Source organism: Pteropus medius, unplaced genomic scaffold (genome assembly GCF_902729225.1).
Source record: "Pteropus medius unplaced genomic scaffold, Ma_sr-lr_union100, whole genome shotgun sequence".
NCBI classification, from domain to species: domain Eukaryota; kingdom Metazoa; phylum Chordata; class Mammalia; order Chiroptera; family Pteropodidae; genus Pteropus; species Pteropus medius.
The window spans coordinates 3,314,501-3,324,621 of NW_024355205.1; positions in this window are offsets into that span (position 1 = coordinate 3,314,501).

Here is a 10,121-nt window from a genome sequence, read left to right on the forward strand (position 1 = left end):
TTAAACCTAGACTCATCTGACCCAAAGAACACAGTAGTTTCCAATCTACCGTAACTTTTAATATTTTCTGATTGATATCTTCATAAGTATATTTTACATCATGACCTAGCAAAAACACGCACATATACTTTTAATATGTATGACAGACACCTTTATTTTCTATCCTATTATCTTCTATTATTTAAATATATTGTTACCATTAAATTGATTTCTTAATCCAACGAAAGGGTTGCCACCAATAAGATAAACAACACTGCACTCCACCATGCTGTGGGATTTTTTAATTCACTGATCAATTATAAAGTGCCTACTATGTGTATAGCCCTGGCCATATGCATGCCATGGCATGAGAATAAGGACGTGGTGGTCATTGTCAAGGCCATCTACATTAAGGTTAGAGGTTTCTATCATTTCATCCTGCAGCACCTTAGGGAATGCAGAACCAAGCCCTGTTTTTCCAGCTTACTTTGTTAGCAGCTGCTCTGCTAGACTGAGCTCCTTTGAGATGTAGACAGGAAGAAAAGAAAAAAACTCTTCCACTGCAAGAGCTTACAAAACCTTTCGCTGAGGCTTAAGTGTGGCCTGAGCAGAAAGATTTGGTTACATTTTAGGGATTTATTTTCAATCAACACTTAATTTTGTTAAGATTCGAGTTATAAAGTTAGATGACGTAGAATTAGGAAGACAAATACTGTATAATTTTACCTTGCCAGAAATCTGGTACACAATTCTGAAAACTCTCAATCTAGGCATGTTATATTCTATTTGAAAAATTTTCTAACTACCTTCTAAAATGTACTCACATTGTCATTTTTATGTACATGCATTAACTCGACTTTGACGATTTTTAAAGTCGAGTGATTAAATGAAATTCTTTTTATTGTAAAATAGATTACATTGGCACTTCCTTTTTCCTCTGCTAGCATTCCTGCCGTCACGACCTTTTAGTGCCCTCCTATATCACCAAACTAAGAGCAAGAGTCCAAGAGACCTATCTACAACCAATTTAGTCACAGTCTCTGTGCTCAGCAATGTGGCTTTCTGGGTAAGCCTCACATCGAGGGAAAGAAAAGACCTGTTGCAAAATATCCTTCCAGTTCACAGATGAACTTCTCTCAGGCCCACCTGGGAGCCATCTTAGACTCTGGGTATGGAATACATGGGTCACTCGAGTGATGGAATAAACAATAATAAAGAGAGACATTTCTATATATTCTAGTGAGTTTAATAAAAATGTCACATGTACAAGAATATTGGTTTCGGGGTTTCTTATTGGGAAAGAGATTGAAATCACAACTCCAGGGGGGTCTCCAAGGATGAGAGCCAGCAAAACTCTAAGCTATTTGTGTGTGAATGTATTTACCTGTGTGTTAAAAGGGGTTGTTCTTGTGCATCTGAGATCAAAGGACAGCCAGCCTTTTTTTTCCTGGTTGGTAGGTGGAGGTGCCCAGGGCAGGCAGCTCTTTGATTTTGACTTACTGCCTTACTGCCTTTCACCTTGTGCCCTTCTACACTCAACACCTGTCATTACTCTTTACCTCACACCATAACCCTTGAAAGACTCTATAAGTGCCAGTGGCCTTGGCTCCTATTACAGAATATCATAAAACTAGGCTGTTCACCCAGTATATAAATAATCCCAATTAACATTTAGCCAAAATTTTACTATTACTAAATTTAATTATAGTTACAATATAAATTCATTTATAGCTGCAATAATCTAGAAGTAGGACAGCTATTACCTGTATTGGTTTCCTATGGTTACCATAACAAGGACCACAGTGGCTTAAAAACAATAAAAGTTTATCTTCTCACAGTTCTGAAGACTAGCAGAATGAAATCAAGTTAGCGGTGGCACCATACTCCCTCTGAAGGTTCTAGGGAAGAATCTTTTCTTCTGATAGCTCATGATAATCCTTAGTTCATGGCTGCATCCCTCCAATTTCTGCTTCCATCTTCATATGGCACTCAACCACGAGCCGCTGTATCTTTTACCAAAGAGGGGATCTGTGTCCAAATCTCCCTCTCCTTTCTCTTATAAAGATACCAATCATTGCCTTTAGAACCCACACAAAGTCCAGGATGATTTCATTCAAATCACCCCACCACAGAGATATCCCTCGCCACCCAATATGCCGTCCTTGGCCACAGGGGCAGTAGACTGCTCATGGGAGAATAAGTGGCCCCAGATAAATCCACCCACACCATGGAGACACTAGCTTCTCCCCTCATGATGGTAGAAGCAGGAGTAGGAGTGGCTTTGTGGACCAGACTCTTCAGGTGGAGGAAAGAAAAGGTTCGTTCAGCACTGAAACCTGCCAACTCTCCTAGGGCAGGAACTTGGGGCCATAGAAGCCCATCTGTTTCCAGACTTCTATAATCTCTGTGTGTTCCCTTTTCTTTTATCCCCTTCGATTTATGAGACTAGGGGAGATGATCACTTCTCATTTAATTTACTGTGAGGATGATTAATTAATTAACTAATCACATCTACAAAGAATCTATTTCTAAATAAGGTCATGTTCTGAGGTTCCGGGTCAATGTAAACATTGCAGGGACAGTATTTGAACCCAGCACATTATCCGTATTTTACAAATGAAAGGATTGAAGGTCAGAGGTCATTGGATGTCAAATTCCAGCTTTTCATTCTTCTTACTTGTCTTAATTCAAGCAGTCACCAATAATTTATACCACCTATTGAGCACCTACTACAAACGGCCATTTGCTATTCATTATCTCTAACCCTCTCCACATCCCTGAAAGGTAAACATTATTATCCTAATGTTAAGAATAAAGAAACTGAGGCTCTGTGAGGTTGTTGGATTTTTCCAAGAAAGAATTATCCAAGAAGAATGGAGCCCAATTTGGTAAGCTGGGATGCCTGCCCCCTTTCTTTATGCCACATGATTCTACCAAATCCTGCTTATATTCCTTCATGATGTCTAGATCAACTTTTCTTTCTGTCTCTTCAAGGTCAAAATGTTAAACAATATGGGAAGGGTGTAGGCCCAGAAAAAAAAAAATGCATTGTTGTGGAAAACCCTCTTTTCGAGCCCTAGCCACTCAATTGGCCAAGAAAATGAGTTAAAAGGGCATTGAGGGAAACCTTGGGAGAGGAAAATACAAAGGACTGCTGGAGGAGTATATGATGGAACTATCAGCCTTGCCTACATATTTGGAGTCACCTGGGAGCTTGTAAAAATTCTTATGCCTATATCCCTCCTCCAGAGATTCTGAATTGGTCCAGGCTATGGGTCAGGCATTGGGAGTTTTAAAAGCACCTCTAGGTCATTTCAATGTGCAGCCAATGTTGGAAGCACTGATATATGGGAATTCTCTTTGAATTTTATTTTGAAATGGCAGCAGCTGAGGTCTGATAGAGTATAATAAGTCTGTAGTTGTTTTAAACATCGCCTGGGAGAGCTACCACCTTCTTTCCTAGCTGCCTTCTGGAGCCCAGTCATCGTGATGCTCAGCAAATTTGGCACGATTGACTGGTCCCTCTGGATGCAACACCAGAGGTGACTTTATGGCAGAGTGCAAGACCAGGCTCTGGGAATGGTTCAGAGGCCTCCACAGAGCTTTCTGGTTAGATGTTCTCATATCTACCTACAGACCTCAATTTGCTTCCCTAGCGGTGAAAGAGTCCAGACTGCTGTAACATGGTGGAGTCTCCTTGTGAGAATTCTGCCATCAGTCAGCCTTTGGACTTGAAATACAACATCAGCTCTCCTGGACCTCCAGCCTGCCGGCCCACTCTGCAAACTCTGGACTTGCCAGTCTCCTTAATAACTTGAGCCAATTCCTTAAAATAAATCTATCTGTATACACACATATATATGTACACACACACACACACACTCACACACTCACACACATACACACCTATTGCTTCTGTTTCTCTGAAGAACCCTAATACATTTCTCTACCTTTTCTCTTCTCTGACTTCACTTCCTTTCCCTGGGTTTGCCTTCCCTCAGTCACTGTCCCTCTCTAGATTATTTGCCTGCAGTCCCTGTGACTCATAGTCCTATAATAAGCCCTTAGCTTCTGTTTGCCAAAGTCTCTCTTTTCCCTTCATTCAAGAATCTCCGGAAATCTCACATCATCCAATCAAGGAAACAACAGTCTGTCCTCCCTCAGTTGAGCCCATTCAGTGAACAGATTTTAGAAAGAAAACCCTAATGCATGTGTTGCTTTGAAACTGTTCAACATGTGACCGTAAAGGGACTTTGGCATTTCAAACTGCTCTGCCTTAGAGACCGGGTTGCATGGGGCTACATCTGTACTGCACAGATTCCTGTTTGGCAAATGTGCTAACAATGCTCACAAAGCCATGGTCTTCGGTGTGGCTTCCTAATTTAGGTGATAAAGGTCACTGCCCTCCATGGCTGCAGATTTTACAACCAATCATACTACCATTCTGCTCATATGGCATTGCTTACCAGGTGAATTGGATAAGACAGTGTGAAGGAATCAGGGTAAATCCATAAACATAAGTCTTTTTGACCATGGGTCACCATGTCTTTCTCCTGGAAGAAAAACCTATTATTATTCAAGCTCAATGTAAATAATCAACATGTAAACTCCACAGCAAGGAGCACAATCACTGATCTAGTGGCCCATTAACCCCTCCTGTGTTTACCTCCAGGCCGTCCCAGGGTCAGAGGCTATTAGTAGCTGGAATGAGAAGAGAGGTCAAGGCCAAACCATAGCAGTTACTACAAAAGAACTGCAAGGGTTTCATCACTGCCCCCTGCACCGTTGTTAATGGAGAGGAGGGGGGACACTACTCTCCCCTTCCTCCTGCAACTAGGGAGCGAACGTGTAATGTTTTGGCAACCACCATTAAATCACACTCTTAGTAGACAGTGCATGGGCTATAAAACACAACTGCCTTAAAGTTCCACCAATGAGCTACAGTTCCGAAGACCCCCTGCATGGCTTGCGGGGAGGGTGGTAGCCAAAAGATAAAGAAAGCCCAAAAGATAAGTTCATATTATAGGGGCTACTGCAATGTCAGAAAAAGCATGCACTTTACAGGCAGGAGAAATTCAGTTAGTCATTTCCATAGCATTTACCGTCTTGGATGACTCATTCAAACTTTCAGAGCTTGGGTTTCCTCATATAGAAATTGGAGTTGAAATACTTACCTTGTATTAGAGTTACCGTATGGATGGAATGTCATGAGGGATGTAGAACACAGCCCAGGGGCTGGCAGTCAATAAACATCTTTTCCTGCTCCTTTTTTTTAACTCAAAGGCTGTATAATTCCAATGAGGTTATCATTTGTGACCCTGGTAGATTTAGCGTTAAATCACACAAGACAAAGCAGCTGATGGGGCACAAGAGGTCAGAGATTTTAAAGGGAGGGACACTAACTTATTGTCTACGCGACTTCACAAAATCAACTAGGGGGTCCCAATCATTCCCTTATTTGAAGTATCAATAAGAGATCATTACATATGACCCAACAGAATAAAAATGGGGAGAAGGCAATGAAAAATTGTAAGTGCTATAGACTACAGTAATCCTACATTTTAGAAGCCTCTAAGTCATCACAAAGCACTAAAATTTCAACAAACAGCATTTCAGTTAGGCTTACATGAAAGGGAGCAGCCCAATGCAAATTCCTCTTTCTTGCCATCTGACATATGGGAATGATGGTTAATACATATGCATGCCATTACAAGGCATTACAAGGCACTAGAGATAAATTCATTTTTTAATTAACAGAAGACAAGGAGGCTATCCTTGACATTTGGAAATGGAGTATTTAAAGCACATTTGATGAGTTTCAATTCTCTCATCTTGTAATAAGATGACTTGGCAGGATGTCCTTACAATGATAGTATAAATTAAATGGTGGGGGAGAGAATATGTATTCTCTTCTGGTCTTCAACCGCATTTTTCTTTATCTCATAACTCTAGGCCTACAATTAAATGGAATGATGAGAGCCCTCTGGTGGCTAAACTGACTCTTCCCTTTACTTAGAGATTTTAAACGAATTATCTTGTGTTTTGAAAGTCCTATGCCTTGTTCCAATTAACTTGCTGCATGAACTTCCATCTTTTCTCCACCTGTGTCCCTTCACCCTCAGGTAAAGAGATAATGAGGTAGTTTATTTTCCATCTCTGATGCTTATACTCAGCAAATATCTGGGCAAATATTTAAGCCACGTTCTGAAAAGATAAAACACATTTTTAGAAATTTAATTTTCAAACATGTATCTAACAAATATCTACTGGTATCTATAATAAGTCAAGTACCATACTAGGTACTCTAAGAGATACAAGAAAATTTGAGATGTAATATCTAATTGCAAGGAGTTTATGGTTCAGGACAGAAGAGAACAGCCTTGAATTTTTAAAATGTAGTGTTTTTATAAAACTTAACAGTTTCATCAAATGCATAATTTTTTTTTTTTGAAGAGATATGCTCTTAGGTTCTCTGTTTTCTACCCACTTGGGTGCCTGTAGCAGGAATCTGAGCACCACTCTGAACTCCTCCTTCTACTCGCCAATCCAGTTTATTCACCATGTGCTGACAATTTTATTTCTCTCTCTCTCAACTGACACCAGCTTAGCTTAAGGTGTTACCATTTCGGGTTAGTACAATATACTTTAAAATTTTTTTCAAATTATTTTTGAGTAGTTAATATATGCACGTGCCATAAAATTCAAAACATACAATAGTAAATGCATTAAAATTCTCTTTCATTCCCTATCCCGTAGCCACTCAGTCCCCCTATACAAAAGGAACTACAAATCCAATCTCTTGGATATGCTTCCACAGATACAGTATTCATGTCTAAGCATATATGTATTTTTTTCCATAAATGATGACACGACGTTCTGCACTTTGCTTTCACATATTTCAGTACATGTTGGAGAAAATTCTAAACCAGTGTAAAAAGAACTGCCTCATTCTAAGAGATGCTTAGATTTCCATTATATGTATATTATCATAATTTACATAATCAATTTCCTATTGATGGAAATTCAGATGGTTTCCAATCTTTTGCTATTATAAGTCAATGCTGCAATAAAGATCATCATACAGACATCATTTTGCATATGTGCCAGAATGTACTTGAGATAAATTCCTAGAAGTGGAAAAATATACAAAGGAAATGTATATTTTTCCTTTTGATAGTTTCTGCCAAATTACTCTTCAAAGAAGTTTTACCAATATCTACACTCACTGACAAAATATAAGACTGTATTTCCCCAAATCCCCAAATACAGTGGATTGTACAGTCCTATGGATAGAAATGTTATCTTGACACAGTTTTAATTTAATTTAATTTAAATTAATTTTAATTATTCTTATTTCAAGTGAGGTTGAACATCTGTTTATGTTTAAATGTATCTTAATATGTACTATTTATATGTATTTTCTATGAACAAACTTTTATATCTTTTGTCTGTTTTTCTGTTTTGAATTTTTTAATTTCTTCTTGAATTGCAGGAGCTCGTAGCAGGCAGATACCCCAAATAATCTTCACCTTCTGGGACTCGCACCTTTTCATAGTCCCCTTGCACATTGTACCAGGGTTGGCCTGAGAGACCAATAGTACATCACAGAAGTAATGGCATGTCATTTTCAACAATAGCTTGTAAAAGATATTCTGTTACCATTTGGGGGCGCATTGAACCTCGGTGTCATCCTAGCAGCATGGGGGAAATAACAGCGCAGAAGTGTAATCAGCATTTTTCCTCGGTTCTTCCTCATTGACTCAGGGTAGAATTATAGGTCAGTGAGATTTAGAAAAGATTTATTAAAAGTGTATTTCAGAAAGAGAGCACACTCCGAGGAGGAGCATGATTTTGTCACCAGAGTTTGATGTCACCCCAATGTTAGGGGAGAGGAAGAGGGAAAATGACGGCACAGATGTGTAGTTATCATTTTTCCTCGGTTCTTCCTCAAATGACACAGTGAAGAATCAGAGGTCATTGAGATTTAATAGTTTTATTAAAAATATGTTTAAAAAAGACAAAGAATGCCTCAAGGAGGCGCATGGAGAAATACAAAATATGCCCCAAGGAAGCACATGGTCCTATAATCAACTATAACCAACACAAAGGGGCTAAAATGGCTATGAAAGGGCAAAAAGGCCACAAAAAGCCACCAAAGAGAGAGAGAATCCAAAAGGGAAAAAAGGGAGAGGAGAGCCCAGAAGGGCAAAAAGGGGGAGAGCCCAGAAGGTCAAAAAGGATCCAGAAGGGGAATGTCTGCCTTATATTTGGGCCCTGATGGGTGGTTCCAAAGGCATTCCTAGGTGATTGGCAAATGACGTCATTTTCACTGACAACTGATGACACTAGGCAATAACTTTGCCTAGTGCACATGTGCGTACTCAAAATTCAGTCTGTTATAATTAGAGTCATGGACTTCCAGGCATAGTCATGATATTATAATGATGGTATAATGACACTTAGATTGTGGGCAGGTTAGGTAGTACCTTCTGCGCAGGCGTCTGTTGCTGGATTAAATCAGCTATAGATTATGGCCCTCTTGTTTTTTGTCTCTGGGGTTGCAGGAGAAATTTTTTAACTACCAATAGGGTGTTCTTTGAGGAGTCTCTAGGCGGAGCTCCTATTACTTTGTTCTCCTGTCCTCATGTCTGACTAGCTACCTAACAATTTGGCTTCTCTCCTGGTGGCTCTCTCTCTTGAGTCACTTGCTCTGACGGAAGCAAGCTGCCATGTCAGCCAGCTGCTGATGGAGAGGGCCACGGAGTAAGGAACTGAGGCCTTCAGCAGGTGGCCAATAAGGAACTGAGGTTTCCTGCCAAGAGTCACATGAATGACTGAAGCGGGTTCTCCAGCTCCAGGTGACTTGCTGAAGTCTCCGTTGATGGTTAGCAATTTTTTAAGCAATAAAATATTTTTTAATTAAGGTATGTACATTATTTTTTAGACACAATGTTATTGCACAGTTAATAGACCACTATACAGTGTAAACATAACTTTTATATGCACTGGGAAACCAAAAATTCATATGGCTCACTTTATTGCAGTGGTCTGTAATTGAACTACAATATCTCTGAGAGTATGCCTGTATTAAATGACATTGAAATTTCATTTTCCTCCATTTCCAATAATAAAGAGCTAGGCTTTTGAACTAACGCTCTTGCAAAAATCAACTAAAAATAATAGATAAATAATTTTCTAATCTCCTAAAAATCATCAAAGAAATGACAAGAAAATAAGGAAATACCAGACAAAGGTCTAAGAGACTAAGAACCCATAAAGGCAAGAAAAGCTATCACAGCCTTTTGCCCTGAGGACATATGCTGGAGGAGGGGAGAAGCTGTGTCACTATTTTGAAGACTTCACAGAATTCAAAGCTAAGAGTCCCCCAGGTTAAAAGTTAATATTAGTCACCCCATCTTATGTTAACTTAGAATCCCAAAGGAGGAATCCTTACTGATAAAGATAAACCAGAAGTAAATCTACTTGCACCTTCTTAAAAAAAAAAAAAAAAAAATCCCAAGATAGAGGTGTCTTAATGCTGAATAAAGCAAAGAAAGGAAAACACATATAGAATCTGTCCTGAATAGTTTTACTCAGAGACCAGCCCCCTGCCCCCCCCGTCCCCTATCCCCGCCCCTGCCCCCGGAGAGATTACAGGCTAATTCAAAACCCAGGAGTGGTTCATCAAGCCATGCGTTTAATTTGAATTGGTTACAGAGAGAAAGTGTCCCTAAATGCCTGGCAGAGGCAAATGTAAAACCGTACGGAGAAGGATTCTTTCACTCAAGTCACAAGAATCACCAAAAATCATGTCTTACAGACAATGAACAGTGCTGGTCAATGGTAACCAAGCTACAAGAAAATAAGTTATAATGAGAAAGAAAAAGCAGCCACAAAACGAACAAACAAACAACACTATATAAACAGATTCTGGAATAATCAGAGGCAAATTATAAAATCATTATGTTTAAAGAAATAAAGATTTAAAATATCTGTAATAAGCAGAAACTTGGGGGAAAAGTGATCTAGCAGATTTTAAGAACCAAATGGAATGTCTAGAAATAAAAAACACAAAAATATAAGTTAAAAACTCAGTAGAAAAGTTTAAAAAAAGAATCAACAAAACTAGAGAGAACTAGAAG